This window comes from Meriones unguiculatus, chromosome 14 (assembly GCF_030254825.1).
Source record: "Meriones unguiculatus strain TT.TT164.6M chromosome 14, Bangor_MerUng_6.1, whole genome shotgun sequence".
Classification (NCBI taxonomy): Eukaryota; Metazoa; Chordata; class Mammalia; order Rodentia; family Muridae; genus Meriones; species Meriones unguiculatus.
In genome coordinates, this window is record NC_083361.1 from 48065483 (window position 1) to 48081002 (window position 15520).

Below are 15520 nucleotides of genomic sequence, written 5' to 3' on the forward strand. Positions count from 1 at the left end.
TGTCAGGGCAGAAATAAAAGTTTAATTCTTTGAGCTTGAATGTCGATAAGGGAAGGAGCTGGGAGAAGGCTTTTCTTAGTACTTCTGGATATATTATTTAGAATTGGAAGCTTCAATGGTAGCTTCAAAAGAAAGTCAAATATGCCAATAACTTCACCCAACTGTTGGTTTTCCAAATGCACCTCAAAATACTAATGGTATTGGGTAGTATCCTTGTCACTTGCTTGGGTTGGGACTACCTAGCTAAGTCCCCTACAATGCCAGGGCCATAGCAAGTGTTCCACCATCAAGAGGCAAGACGAAGCCTAGGTTGTTTAGCCATGAGAGGGACGTTAAATAATTCTCATCTCTTGTGGTACACAGTAGGTAAATATTTCGTCAGGCGAGAATGCAGCCTGCCTACAAACAAAAGACACAATGGGAAGCAGCGTCACTTACCTGTCCTGCCAGAAGGGAAGCACCTCTCCAAGTTTTAGCCTGCAACATAATAAGTATGAAGGTTATCAGAAAAGGAAATGCGTCTAGGCAACCTTGGCTTTCTAAAGTGTCCCGACCTTCAAGTCTGCCAGCAGTTCAGTCTTTCCCAGAACCAACTATTGAATTCATTTCCTCCCTTCCAAACCCCTCAGATGTTAGCCACTGTGGCAAGGATTTCTCTTCTTCTGATGACTTCCTCAGAAGCTGTCTGTGAGAGCATCTTTGCCAGTGCGAGCAGGCACATTGTGTACGCCTCTTAGTGGGCAGAGAGGAAGTTGGACAAAGCAAAGAAGAAGCAGTGAGTATAGCATTGCAGTATGGTCATTCTTAACTCCTCCTTTCTCAAAGTCAAAACGACCAAGTTGCACAGAGGTGATAGTCTGTAAGCCCAATGGTATCTTTGAGATTTCAGGATGTCATTGAAATTTGTCCTCTATGCATGGAATTCTCTCCTTGTTTATCCAACAGAGTGTTCCATAATTGACTTTAGATTTCTTCCCTGCCATGCATCCTCATCTTGGAAGAGAGGGGAATCCAAAGGTAACTTTTTGTCTACATGTATGTTACCATGTCTCGATTCATGGAACTCAAGTCTTCCACTTGGAAGAGCGTTGGAATCATCTACCATGCTTCAGGTTAAATCTGATGAAAAGATGATGATTTCTACGCACTAACTGACTAGCCCGTGGTCAAATACACTGGGTTGATTTTATCGAGTATGTTGTACTACACATCTGAGATTACATGATGTCCTTGATTGGATATTCAAGCTTCAACCATGGCTTTAGAAATTGTGTATCCAGCAAGTGTTACCAAGAGTCCTATGCTACAGCTTCGTAAAAGTCTGTTAGTAGTAAGATATATATATATATATATATATATATATATATATATATACATACATATATGTGTGTGTCAGTTCTGAATTAATTGTGTTCATCATGAGGATGTTAAGTAGATTCAGTGTGTGGTTCTTTCTTGTTTCATTGAAGAGTTAGTGCATCTGATCCATTATCAGGATTGTGGGTCTACCAGCTAGCAACATGTTCTTTAGAAATATCTTTCCTTGTTTCATAAAGGAATAGTTGTTTTCATAGATCTTGGGTAACACGCAAATTTTGTTAAAATAGATGATTTGCATCTGTGTGAGAGCGGCAATAAGAGGATGAATGTACCCAGGAGGAAAGAAAAACAACAACAACAAGTAACAGAAAGCAAAGCCCAATTGTCATTTCTCATGATGGATCAACTGAGATGGTTTCCATGCGAGAAAGAGATAGGTAAACACAAAATGCTCTGGAAGATTTTGGCAGCTAAGACATAAATGATGAACACCAATAAAACTAGGGAATGTCTCCAACAGGTGCCCTGGCTTCTCAACTAGCCATTATTATCTAGAATTTACCCAGCCTCCAACAGGAAAGACCATTTCAATTTTCCCTCTATATAAATTGAATGATCCTTTAATTATTAGTTATACGTCAGCCTTTACACAACTTTGGGAAAAGTGCGAGGGCAGTCATTGTCCTCCAATATTCTTGGGACTACTGGCATGAGCCCTAACCTCCCAGCCTGACACTTTACCACATATGTGCAAGGGTACATCGCCGGAGACTAGGAATGAGCAGCACGTTCTAATTCATCAGTTCTTACATATTTTTCGAGTACGTCATTTGCACACACAGTCATCTCTACCTGATATATGTGCCTACTCCTATAGTAAAGGTTGTCTCCCTATCACTTGGAATCATTTCTATCTCTTTGAAAATAGAAAGCAATGAAGATTGTATCAAACCAAGTATGGGTATTGTTATGAGGCCTTTTTCGAAAAATCTCAGAATCTGATGCCATTCTGCACAGTTCTCATCCTCTATGAAGAGGGAAGAGTGCAAGGCAGGCTCTGAACTCCTCATGGGTCTCACGAGGACCTCATATCTGGACCTCAGATCGCATCTGTTCAAGTCAGTCAACGTCCTCAGAGACCTGTTGTCATCATAGATCCAGAAAGGCCTTCGCTCAACACATGAGTTTTCACCTACCAAGTGAAATCCCAGAGAGCTAGACTCCTGGGCCTTGACAAGGAAGTTCAAAACTGTGCAGGAGGCATGTAGCTCATTCTGTCAAAGGTTCTGGGGAAACACAGAGGACAGGATTAAAGAGCCTTTCCCCTTTGACACCATATGAGAAAAATAGAGGTCAACACATTGCCTTTGGTGGGTGTCACTGGCCCCAAATCAGGTACCTGTGAATGTTCCTTGAATTTATGTATTTAATCTTTACAACAAAGATTTGGTAAGAATAGAGAAAACATTCAAGAAAGCAAAATGACTTTTTTCCTATCTAGATAAGATTTTTTCAACATCCTAATTTGCGGTTTTGATTCTATGCTCGTCATGTTAACCCGCCTTTACACTTCCTCCTCAGGTTCCCTGTCTTCCATGTATGTTCCTCTCCATCTTACAGTGCACAGTATTGAGCCTTCCAGTTGTCCTGCAATTGTCAATGCTCTGGAGGATTTTGTGATGTATGTCGCATGACCACCAGCTCCTTCCATATTTCCTTGGACAACAAAAAGCAACACACAGGCCAAGCTATATTTTGGTCCATATACATCACCAGGTATCCCACAGGACATTGACAGGGACAGGAGTTGGGTTCTGTGTGCCTGATACCTGAACCTTCTCTTCTTATCACCTCTCATGTCATGTTTCTTCAAATGAACTCAACACCACCCAGGTTCCAAGATGAAGGAAGGCATTGCATTTAATACCAAAAATATTCTTAGTTTTGTTTTGTTTTGTTCTGACAATGGACAACTAGATTTCTGGCTCAACATAATCCATAATCATTTATAAAAAGAATAAATATGGTTCATTGTCAGCTCTGTTTGGGTTTTTGAAAACTTTATGGCAATTCACCTGAATTTTAGAGGGCAAGATTGCATGTTTCCATGCTACTTACAAGGAAGTGAAAACGCATGGGTTGCTCTCTTAGTATCCACGCCAGAGGATCAATGATAGATGAAATTTGTGAGGGTTATTGTTCTGTGCTCTAGGGGTCTAGACTCCTAACACCCTATCATCTTCCTTTGGGTTCCACACCTGTCAGGGCAGAAATAAAAGTTTAATTCTTTGAGCTTGAATGTCGATAAGGGAAGGAGCTGGGAGAAGGCTTTTCTTAGTACTTCTGGATATATTATTTAGAATTGGAAGCTTCAATGGTAGCTTCAAAAGAAAGTCAAATATGCCAATAACTTCACCCAACTGTTGGTTTTCCAAATGCACCTCAAAATACTAATGGTATTAGTTAGTATCCTTGTCACTTGCTTGGGTTTGGTCTACCTAGCTAAGTCCCCTACAATGCCAGGGCCATAGCAAGTGTTCCACCATCAATAGGCAAGATGAAGCCTAGGTTGTTTAGCCATGAGAGGGACGTTAAATAAATCTCATCTCTTGTGGTACACAGTAGGTAAATATTTAGTCAGGCGAGAATGCAGCCTGTCTACAAACAAAAGACACAATGGGAAGCAGCGTCACTTACCTGTCCTGCCAGAAGGGAAGCACCTCTCCAAGTTTTAGCCTGCAACATAATAAGTATGAAGGCTATCAGAAAATGAAATGCGTCTAGGCAACCTTGACTTTCTAAAGTGTCCCGACCTTCAAGTCTGCCAGCACTTCAGTCTTTCCCAGAACCAACTATTGAATTCATTTCCTCCCTTCCAATCCCCTCAGATTTTAGCCACTGTGGCAAGGATTTCTCTTCTTCTGATGACTTCCTCAGAAGCTGTCTGTGAGAGCATCTTTGCCAGTGCCAGCAGGCACAGTGTGGACGCCTCTCAGTGGGCAGCGAGGAAGTTGGACAAAGCAAAGAAGAAGCAGTGAGTATAGCATTGCAGTATGGTCATTCTTAACTCCTCCTTTCTCAAAGTCAAAACGACCAAGTTGCACAGAGGTGAAAGTCAGTAAGCCCAACGGTATCTTTGAGATTTCAGGGTGTCATTGAAATTTGTCCTCTGTGCATAGAATTCTCTCCTTGTTTATCCAACAGAGTGTTCCATAATTGACTTTAGATTTCTTCCCTGCCATGCAACCTCATCTTGGAAGAGAGGGGAATCAAAGGTACCTTTTTGTCTACATGTATGTTACCATGTCTCGATTCATAAAAACTCAAGTCTTCCACTTGGAAGAGCGTTGGAATCATCTACCATGCTTCAGGTTAAATCTGATGAAAAGAAGATGTTTTCTACGCACTAACTGACTAGCACGTGGTCAAATACACATGGGTTGCTTTTTATCGAGTATGTTGTACTACACATACATCTGAGATTACATGATGTCCTTGATTGGATATTCAAGCTTCAAACATGGCTTTAGAAATTGTGCATCCAGCAAGTGTTACCAAGAGTCCTATGCTACAGCTTCGTAAAAGTCTGTTAGTAGTAAGATATATATATATATATATATATATATATATATATATATATATACATATATGTGTGTGTCAGTTCTGAATTAATTGTGTCCATCATGAGGATGTTAAGAAGATTCAGTGTGTGGTTCTTTCTTGTTTCGTTGAAGAGTTAGCGCATCTGATCCATTATCAGGATTGTGGGTCTACCAGCTAGCAACATGTTCTTTAGAAATATCTTTCCTTGTTTCATAAAGGAATAGTTGTTTTCATAGATCTTGGGTAACACGCAAATTTTGTTAGAATAGATGATTTGCATCTGTGTGAGAGCGGCAATAAGAGGATTAATGTACCCAGGAGGAAAAGAAAAACAACAACAACAAGTAACAGAAAGCAAAGCCCAATTGTCATTTCTCATGATGGATCAACTGAGATGGTTTCCATGCGAGAAAGAGATAGGTAAACACAACATGCTCTGGAAGATTTTGGCAGCTAAGACATAAATGATGAACACTAATAAAACTAGGGAATGTCTCAAACAGGTGCCCTGGTTTCTCACCTAGCCATTATTATCTAGAATTTACCCAGCCTCCAACAGGAAAGACCATTTCAATTTTCCCTCTATATAAATTGAATGATCCTTTAATTATTAGTTATACGTCAGCCTTTACACAACTTTGGGAAAAGTGCGAGGGCAGTCATTGTCCTCCAATATTCTTGGGACTACTGGCATGAGCCCTAACCTCCCAGTCTGACACTTTACCACATATGTGCAAGGGTACATCGCCGGAGACTAGGAATGAGCAGCACGTTCTAATTCATCAGTTCTTACATATTTTTTGAGTACGTCATTTGCACCTACAGTCATCTCTACCTGATATATGTGCCTACTCCTATAGTAAAGGTTGTCTCCCTATCACTTGGAATCATTTCTATCTCTTTGAAAATAGAAAGCAATGAAGATTGTATCAAACCAAGTATGGGTATTGTTATGAGGCCTTTTTCGAAAAATCTCAGAATCTGATGCCATACTGCACAGTTCTCATCCTCTCTGAAGAGGGAAGAGTGCAAGGCAGGCTCTGAACTCCTCATGGGTCTCACGAGGACCTCATATCTGGACCTCAGATCGCATCTGTTCAAGTCAGTCAACGTCCTCAGAGACCTGTTGTCATCATAGATCCAGAAAGGCCTTCGCTCAACACATGAGTTTTCACCTACCAAGTGAAATCCCAGAGAGCTAGACTCCTGGGCCTTGACAAGGAAGTTCAAAACTGTGCAGGAGGCATGTAGCTCATTCTGTCAAAGGTTCTGGGGAAACACAGAGGACAGGATTAATGAGCCTTTCCCCTTTGACACCATATGAGAAAAATAGAGGTCAACACATTGCCTTTGGTGGGTGTCACTGGCCCCAAATCGGGTACCTGTGAATGTTCCTTGAATTTATGTATTTAATCTTTACAACAAAGATTTGGTAAGAATAGAGAAAACATTCAAGAAAGCAAAATGACTTTTTTCCTATCTAGATAAGATTTTTCAACATCCTAATTTGCTGTTTTGATTCTATGCTCGTCATGTTAACCCGCCTTTACACTTCCTCCTCAGGTTCCCTGTCTTCCATGTATGTTCCTCTCCATCTTACAGTGCACAGTATTGAGCCTTCCAGTTGTCCTGCAATTGTCAATGCTCTGGAGGATTTTCTGATGTATGTCCCATGACCACCAGCTCCTTCCATATTTCCTTGGACAACAAAAAGCAACACACAGGCCAAGCTATATTTTGGTCCATATACATCACCAGGTATCCCACAGGACATTGACAGGGACAGGAGTTGGGTTCTGTGTGCCTGATTCCTGAACCTTCTCTTCTTATCACCTCTCATGTCATGTTTCTTCAAATGAACTCAACACCACCCAGGTTCCAAGATGAAGGAAGGCATTGCATTTAATACCAAAAATATTCTTAGTTTTGTTTTGTTTTGTTCTGACAACGGACAACTAGATTTCTGGCTCAACATAATCCATAATCATTTATAAAAAGAATAAATATGGTTCATTGTCAGCTCTGTTTGGGTTTTTGAAAAATTTATGGCAATTCACCTGAATTTTAGAGGGCAAGATTGCATGTTTCCATGCTACTTACAAGGAAGTGAAAACGCATGGGTTGCTCTCTTAGTATCCACGCCAGAGGATCAATGATAGATGAAATTTGTGAGGGTTATTGTTCTGTGCTCTAGGGGTCTAGACTCCTAACACCCTATCATCTTCCTTTGGGTTCCACACCTGTCAGGGCAGAAATAAAAGTTTAATTCTTTGAGCTTGAATGTCGATAAGGGAAGGAGCTGGGAGAAGGCTTTTCTTAGTACTTCTGGATATATTATTTAGAATTGGAAGCTTCAATGGTAGCTTCAAAAGAAAGTCAAATATGCCAATAACTTCACCCAACTGTTGGTTTTCCAAATGCACCTCAAAATACTAATGGTATTAGTTAGTATCCTTGTCACTTGCTTGGGTTTGGTCTACCTAGCTAAGTCCCCTACAATGCCAGGGCCATAGCAAGTGTTCCACCATCAATAGGCAAGATGAAGCCTAGGTTGTTTAGCCATGAGAGGGATGTTAAATAAATCTCAACTCTTGTGGTACACAGTAGGTAAATATTTAGTCAGGCGAGAATGCAGCCTGTCTACAAACAAAAGACACAATGGGAAGCAGAGTCACTTACCTGTCCTGCCAGAAGGGAAGCACCTCTCCAAGTTTTAGCCTGCAACATAATAAGTATGAAGGTTATCAGAAAATGAAATGCGTCTAGGCAACCTTGACTTTCTAAAGTGTCCCGACCTTCAAGTCTGCCAGCACTTCAGTCTTTCCCAGAACCAACTATTGAATTCATTTCCTCCCTTCCAATCCCCTCAGATTTTAGCCACTGTGGCAAGGATTTCTCTTCTTCTGATGACTTCCTCAGAAGTTGTCTGTGAGAGCATCTTTGCCAGTGCCAGCAGGCACAGTGTGGACGCCTCTCAGTGGGCAGCGAGGAAGTTGGACAAAGCAAAGAAGAAGCAGTGAGTATAGCATTGCAGTATGGTCATTCTTAACTCCTCCTTTCTCAAAGTCAAAACGACCAAGTTGCACAGAGGTGAAAGTCAGTAAGCCCAATGGTATCTTTGAGATTTCAGGGTGTGATTGAAATTTGTCCTCTGTGCATGGAATTCTCTCCTTGTTTATCCAACAGAGTGTTCCATAATTGACTTTAGATTTCTTCCCTGCCATGCAACCACATCTTGGAAGAGAGGGGAATCAAAGGTACCTTTTTGTCTACATGTATGTTACCATGTCTCGATTCATAAAAACTCAAGTCTTCAACTTGGAAGAGCGTTGGAATCATCTACCATGCTTCAGGTTAAATCTGATGAAAAGAAGATGTTTTCTACGCACTAACTGACTAGCCCGTGGTCAAATACACATGGGTTCCTTTTTATCGAGTATGCTGTACTACACATCTGAGATTACATGATGTCCTTGATTGGATATTCAAGCTTCAAACATGGCTTTAGAAATTGTGTATCCAGCAAGTGTTACCAAGAGTCCTATGCTACAGCTTCGTAAAAGTCTGTTAGTAGTAAGATATATATATATATATATATATATATATATATATATATATATATACATATATGTGTGTGTAAGTTCTGAATTAATTGTGTTCATCATGAGGATGTTAAGAAGATTCAGTGTGTGGTTCTTTCTTGTTTCATTGAAGAGTTAGCGCATCTGATCCATTATCAGGATTGTGGGTCTACCAGCTAGCAACATGTTCTTTAGAAATATCTTTCCTTGTTTCATAAAGGAATAGTTGTTTTCATAGATCTTGGGTAACACGCAAATTTTGTTAGAATAGATGATTTGCATCTGTGTGAGAGCGGCAATAAGAGGATGAATGTACCCAGGAGGAAAAGAAAAACAACAACAACAAGTAACAGAAAGCAAAGCCCAATTGTCATTTCTCATGATGGATCAACTGAGATGGTTTCCATGCGAGAAAGAGATAGGTAAACACAACATGCTCTGGAAGATTTTGGCAGCTAAGACATAAATGATGAACACCAATAAAACTAGGGAATGTCTCAAACAGGTGCCCTGGTTTCTCACCTAGCCATTATTATCTAGAATTTACCCAGCCTCCAACAGGAAAGACCATTTCAATTTTCCCTCTATATAAATTGAATGATCCTTTAATTATTAGTTATACGTCAGCCTTTACACAACTTTGGGAAAAGTGCGAGGGCAGTCATTGTCCTCCAATATTCTTGGGACTACTGGCATGAGCCCTAACCTCCCAGCCTGACACTTTACCACATATGTGCAAGGGTACATCGCCGGAGACTAGGAATGAGCAGCACGTTCGAATTCATCAATTCTTACATATTTTTTGAGTACGTCATTTGCACCTACAGTCATCTCTACCTGATATATGTGCCTACTCCTATAGTAAAGGTTGTCTCCCTATCACTTGGAATCATTTCTATCTCTTTGAAAATAGAAAGCAATGAAGATTGTATCAAACCAAGTATGGGTATTGTTATGAGGCCTTTTTCGAAAAATCTCAGAATCTGATGCCATACTGCACAGTTCTCATCCTCTCTGAAGAGGGAAGAGTGCAAGGCAGGCTCTGAACTCCTCATGGGTCTCACGAGGACCTCATATCTGGACCTCAGATCGCATCTGTTCAAGTCAGTCAACGTCCTCAGAGACCTGTTGTCATCATAGATCCAGAAAGGCCTTCGCTCAACACATGAGTTTTCACCTACCAAGTGAAATCCCAGAGAGCTAGACTCCTGGGCCTTGACAAGGAAGTTCAAAACTGTGCAGGAGGCATGTAGCTCATTCTGTCAAAGGTTCTGGGGAAACACAGAGGACAGGATTAAAGAGCCTTTCCCCTTTGACACCATATGAGAAAAATAGAGGTCAACACATTGCCTTTGGTGGGTGTCACTGGCCCCAAATCGGGTACCTGTGAATGTTCCTTGAATTTATGTATTTAATCTTTACAACAAAGATTTGGTAAGAATAGAGAAAACATTCAAGAAAGCAAAATGACTTTTTTCCTATCTAGATAAGATTTTTCAACATCCTAATTTGCGGTTTTGATTCTATGCTCGTCATGTTAACCCGCCTTTACACTTCCTCCTCAGGTTCTCTGTCGTCCATGTATGTTCCTCTCCATCTTACAGTGCACAGTATTGAGCCTTCCAGTTGTCCTGCAATTGTCAATGCTCTGGAGGATTTTGTGATGTATGTCCCATGACCACCAGCTCCTTCCATATTTCCTTGGATAACAAAAAGCAACACACAGGCCAAGCTATATTTTGGTCCATATACATCACCAGGTATCCCACAGGATAATGACAGGGACAGGAGTTGGGTTCTGTGTGCCTGATTCCTGAACCTTCTCTTCTTATCACCTCTCATGTCATGTTTCTTCAAATGAACTCAACACCACCCAGGTTCGAAGATGAAGGAAGGCATTGCATTTAATACCAAAAATATTCTTAGTTTTGTTTTGTTTTGTTCTGACAATGGACAACTAGATTTCTGGCTCAACATAATCCATAATCATTTATAAAAAGAATAAATATGGTTCATTGTCAGCTCTGTTTGGGTTTTTGAAAACTTTATGGCAATTCACCTGAATTTTAGAGGGCAAGATTGCATGTTTCCATGCTACTTACAAGGAAGTGAAAACGCATGGGTTGCTCTCTTAGTATCCACGCCAGAGGATCAATGATAGATGAAATTTGTGAGGGTTATTGTTCTGTGCTCTAGGGGTCTAGACTCCTAACACCCTATCATCTTCCTTTGGGTTCCACACCTGTCAGGGCAGAAATGAGAGTTTAATTCATTGAGATTGATTGTCGAGAAGGGAAGGAGCTGGGAGAAGGCTTTTCTTAGTACTTCTGGATATATTATTTAGAATTGGAAGCTTCAATGGTAGCTTCAAAAGAAAGTCAAATATGCCAAAAACTTCACCGAACTGTTGGTTTTCCAAATGCACCTCAACATACTAATGGTATTAGGTAGTATCCTTGTCACTTGCTTGGGTTGGGACTACCTAGCTAAGTCCCCTACAAAGCCAGGGCCATAGCAAGTGTTCCTCCAGCAAGAGGCAAGATGAATCTTAGGTTGTTTAGCCATGAGAAAGACGTCAAATGATTTTCATCTCTAGAGGTACACAGTAGGTAAATATTTAGTCAACCGAGATTTCAGCCAGCCTACAAACAAAAGACACCATGGGAAGCAGCGTCACTTCTTACCTGTCCTGCCAGAAGGGAATCACCTCTCCAAGTTTTAGCCTTCAACATAATAAGTATGAAGTTTATCAGAAAAGGAAATGCGTTTAGGCAACCTTGACTTTCTAAGTGTCCCGACCTTCAAGTCTGCCAGCCGTTCAGTCTTTCCCAGAATCAACTATTGAATTCATTTCCTCCCTTCCAATCCCCTCAGATTTTCGCCACTCTTGCAAGAATTTCACTTCTTCTAATGGCTTCCTCAAAAGCTGTCTGTGAGAGCATCTTTGCCAGTGCCAGCAGACACAGTGTGGATGCCTCTCAGTTGGCAGCGGGGAAGTTGGACAAAGCTAAGAAGAGGCACTGCCTATAGCATTGCAGTATGGTCCTTCTTAACTCCTTGTTTCTCAAAGTCAAAATGAACAAGTTGCACAGAGGTGAAAGTCAGTAAGCCCTATGGTATCTTTGAGATTTCAGGGTGTCATTGAAATTTATCCTCTGTGCATGGAATTCTTTCATTGTTTATCCAACAGAGTATTCCATAATTTACTATAGATTTCTTCCATGCCATGCAACCTCATCTTGGATGAGAGGGGAATCCAAAGGTGCCTTTTTGTCTACATGTATGTTACCATGTCTCGATTCACGGAACTCAAGTCTTCCACTTGGAAGAGCGTTGGAATCATCTACCATGCTTCAGGTTAAATCTGATGAAAAGAAGATGTTTTGTATGCACTAACTGAGTAGCCTGTGGTCAAATACTCATGGGTTGCTTTTTAATAGAATATGTTGTACTACACATCTGAGATTACATGATTTCCTTGATTGGATATTCAAGTTTCAACCATGGTTGTAGAAATTGTGTATCCAGCAAGAGTTACCAAGAGTCCTATCCTCCTGCTTCCTAAAAGTCTGTTAGTAGTAAGATATACATATATATATATATATATATATATATATTTATATTTATATATATGTGTGTGTGTGTGTATGTGTGTGTGTCAGTTTTGAATTAATTGTTTTCATCATGAGGATATTAAGAAGATTCAGTGTGTGGTTCTTTCTTGTTTCATTGGAGAGTTAGTGTGTCTGCTCCATTATCAGGACTGTGGGTCTACCAGCTAGCAACATGTTCTATAGACATATCTTTCCTTTGTTTTTTAAAGGAATAGTTGTTTTCATAGATATTGGGTAACACGCAAATTTTGTTAAAAGAGATGATTTGCATCTGTGTGAGTGCAGCAATAAGAGGATGAATGTACCAAGGAGGAAAATAGAAACAAAAACAACGAATAACAGAAAGCAAAGCCCAATTGTCATTTCTCATGATGGATCAACTGAGAGGGTTTCCATGCGAGAGAGAGATAGGTAAACACAACATGCTCTGGAATATTTTGGCAGCTAAGACATACTTGATGAACACCAATAAAACTAGGGAATGTCTCAAACAGGTGCCCTGGCTTATCACCTAGCCATTATTATCTAGAATTTACCCAGGCTCCAACAGGAAAGATCATTTCAAATTTCCCTCTATATAAATTGAATGGTCCTGGAATTATTTGTTATACGTCAGGCTTTACACAACTTTGGGTAAATGGCGAGGGCAGTTATTGTCCTCCTATATTCTTGGGACTACTGGCATGATCCATAACATCCCCTCCTGACACTTTACTACATATGTGCAAGGGTACATCGACCGAGACTAGGAATGAGCAGCACGTTCGAATTAATCAGTTCCTAGATAGTTTTTGAGTACGTCATTTGCACCTACAGTCATCTCTACCTGATATATGTGCCTACTCCTATAGTAAAGGCTCTCTCCCTATCACTTGAAATCATTTCAATCTCTTGGAAAATAGAACGCAATGAAGAATGTATCAAACCATGTATGGGTACAGTTATGAGGCCTTTTTCGAAAAATCTCAGAATCTGATGCCAAACTGCACAGTTCTCATCCTCTCTGAAGAGGGAAGAGTGCCAGGAAAGCTCTGAAATCCTCATGGGTCTCACAAGGTCCTCATATCTGGACCTCAGATTACATCTGCTCAAGTCAGTCAACGTCCTCAGATACCTGTTGTCATCATAGATCCAGAAAGGCCTTCGCTCAACACATGAGTTTTCACCTACCAAGTGAAACCCCAGAGAGGTAGAATCCTGGGCCTTGACAAGGAAGTTCAAAACTGTGCAGGAGGCATGTAGCTCATTCTGTCAAAGGTGGTGGGGAAACACAGTGACAGGATTGAAGAGCCTTTCCCCTCTGACACCATATGAGAAAAATAGAGGTCAAAACATTGCATTTGGTGGGTGTCACTGGCCCCAAATCGGGTAGCTGAGAATGTTCCCTGAAATTATGTACTTAATCTTTACAACAGAGATTTTGGTAAGAATAGAGAAAACATTCAAGTAAGCAAAATGACTTTGTTCCTATCTAGATAAGATTTTTTCAACGTCCTAATTTGCGGTTTGATTCTATGCTCTTCCTCTTAACCCTACTTTAGGATTCCTCCTCCTGTTCCTTTCTTCCATGTATGTTCGTCTCCATCTTGCAGTGCCCAGTATTGAGCCTTCCAGTTGTCCTGCAATTGTCAATGCTCTGGAGGATTTGTGATGTATGTCACATGACCACCAGCTCGTTCCATATTTCCTTGGACAACAAATTGGAACACACAAGCCAAGCTACATTTTGGTCCATATACATTTCCAGGTATCCCACAGGACATTGACAGGGACAGGAGTTGGGTTCTGTGTTCCTGAATCCTGAACCTTCTCTTCTTAACACCTCTCATGTCATGTTTCTTCAAATGAACTCAAAACCACCCAGTTTCCAAGATGAAGGAAGGCATTGCATTTAATACCAAAAATATTCTTTGTTTTGTTTTGTTTTGTTTTGATTTTTCCGACAATGGACAACTAGATTTCTGGCTCAACATAATCCATAATCATTTATAAAAAGAATAATTATGGTTCATTGTCAGCTCTTTTTGGGACTGCGAAAACTTTATGGCAATTCACCTGAATTTTAGAGGGCAAGATTGCAAGTTTCCATGCTACTTACAAGGACGTGAAAATGCATGGGTTGCTCTCTTAGTATCCACGCCAGAGGATCAAGGATAGATGAAATTTGTGAGGGTTATTGTTCTGTGCTCTAGGGGTCTAGACTCCTAACACCCTATCATCTTCCTTTGGGTTCCACACCTGTCAGGGCAGAAAGAAGAGTTTAATTCTTTGAGCTTGAATGTCCATAAGGGAAGGAGCTGGGAGAAGGCTTTTCTTAGTACTTCTGGATATATTATTTAGAATTGGAAGCTTCAAGGGTAGCTACAAAAGAAAGTCACATAGTCCAATACCTTCACCCAACTAATGGTTTTCCAAATGCACATCAACATAATAATGGTATTTGCTAGTATCCTTGTCACTTGCTTGGTTTGGGACTACCTAGCTAAGTCCCCTACAATGCCAGGGCCATAACAAGTGTTCCACCAGCAAGAGGCAAGATGAAGCCTAAGTTGTTTAGCCATAAGAGGGACGTCAAATGATTCTCATCTCTAGAGGTACACAGTAGGTAAATATTTAGTCAGCCGAGACTGCAGCCTGCCTACAAACAAAAGACACCATGGGAAGCAGCGTCACTGCTTACCTGTCCTGCCAGAAGGGAAGCACCTCTCCAAGTTTTAGCCTGCAACATAATAAGTATGAAGGTTATCAGAAAAGGAAATGCGTCTAGGCAACCTTGACTTTCTAAAGTGTCCCGACCTTCAAGTCTGCCAGCCGTTCAGTATTTCCCAGAACCAACAATTGAATTCATTTCCTCCCTTCCAATCCCCTCAGATTTTAGCCACTGTGGCAAAAATTTCTCTTCTTCTGATGGCTTCCTCAAAAGCTGTCTATGAGAGCATCTTTGCCAGTGCCAGCAGACACAGTGTGGACGCCTCTCAGTGGGCAGCAAGGAAGTTCAACAAAGCAAAGAAGAGGCACTGCCTATAGCATTGCAGTATGGTCATTCTTAACTCCTCCTCGTTTCTCAAAGTCAAAACGAACAAGTTGCACAGAGGTGAAAGTCAGTAAGCCCTATGGTATCTTTGAGATTTCAGGGTGTCAAAGAAATTTATCCTCTGTGCATGGAATTCTTTCCTTGTTTATCCAACAGAGTGTTCCATAATTGACTTCAGATTTCGTCCCTGCCAGGCAACCTCATCTTGGAAGAAAGGGGAATCCAAAGGTGCCTTTTTGTCTACATGTTTGTTACCATGTCTCGATTCATGGAACTCAAGTCTTCCACTTGGAAGAGCGTTGGAATCATCTACTATGCTTCAGGTTAAATCTGATGAAAAGAAGATGTTTTATACGCACTAACTGACT

General features: G+C 40.7%; 1 long non-coding RNA gene and 4 other non-coding genes across 5 annotated transcripts in view; all 5 read right to left on the minus strand.

The window, feature by feature from the left end:
- Positions 1 to 15520, minus strand: part of LOC132647037 (uncharacterized) — a 178160-nt gene that overhangs the window by 66440 nt on the left and 96200 nt on the right. The gene's annotated exons all lie outside the window — the stretch shown is intronic.
- On the minus strand, positions 2415 to 2479 carry LOC132647802 (small nucleolar RNA SNORD109A). Its single transcript, XR_009586144.1, has one exon. It is a non-coding gene; the product is annotated as a small nucleolar RNA SNORD109A (small nucleolar RNA).
- On the minus strand, positions 6001 to 6065 carry LOC132647803 (small nucleolar RNA SNORD109A). Its single transcript, XR_009586145.1, has one exon. It is a non-coding gene; the product is annotated as a small nucleolar RNA SNORD109A (small nucleolar RNA).
- LOC132647804 (small nucleolar RNA SNORD109A) lies at positions 9584 to 9648 on the minus strand. Its single transcript, XR_009586146.1, has one exon. It is a non-coding gene; the product is annotated as a small nucleolar RNA SNORD109A (small nucleolar RNA).
- On the minus strand, positions 13187 to 13251 carry LOC132647600 (small nucleolar RNA SNORD109A). Its single transcript, XR_009585947.1, has one exon. It is a non-coding gene; the product is annotated as a small nucleolar RNA SNORD109A (small nucleolar RNA).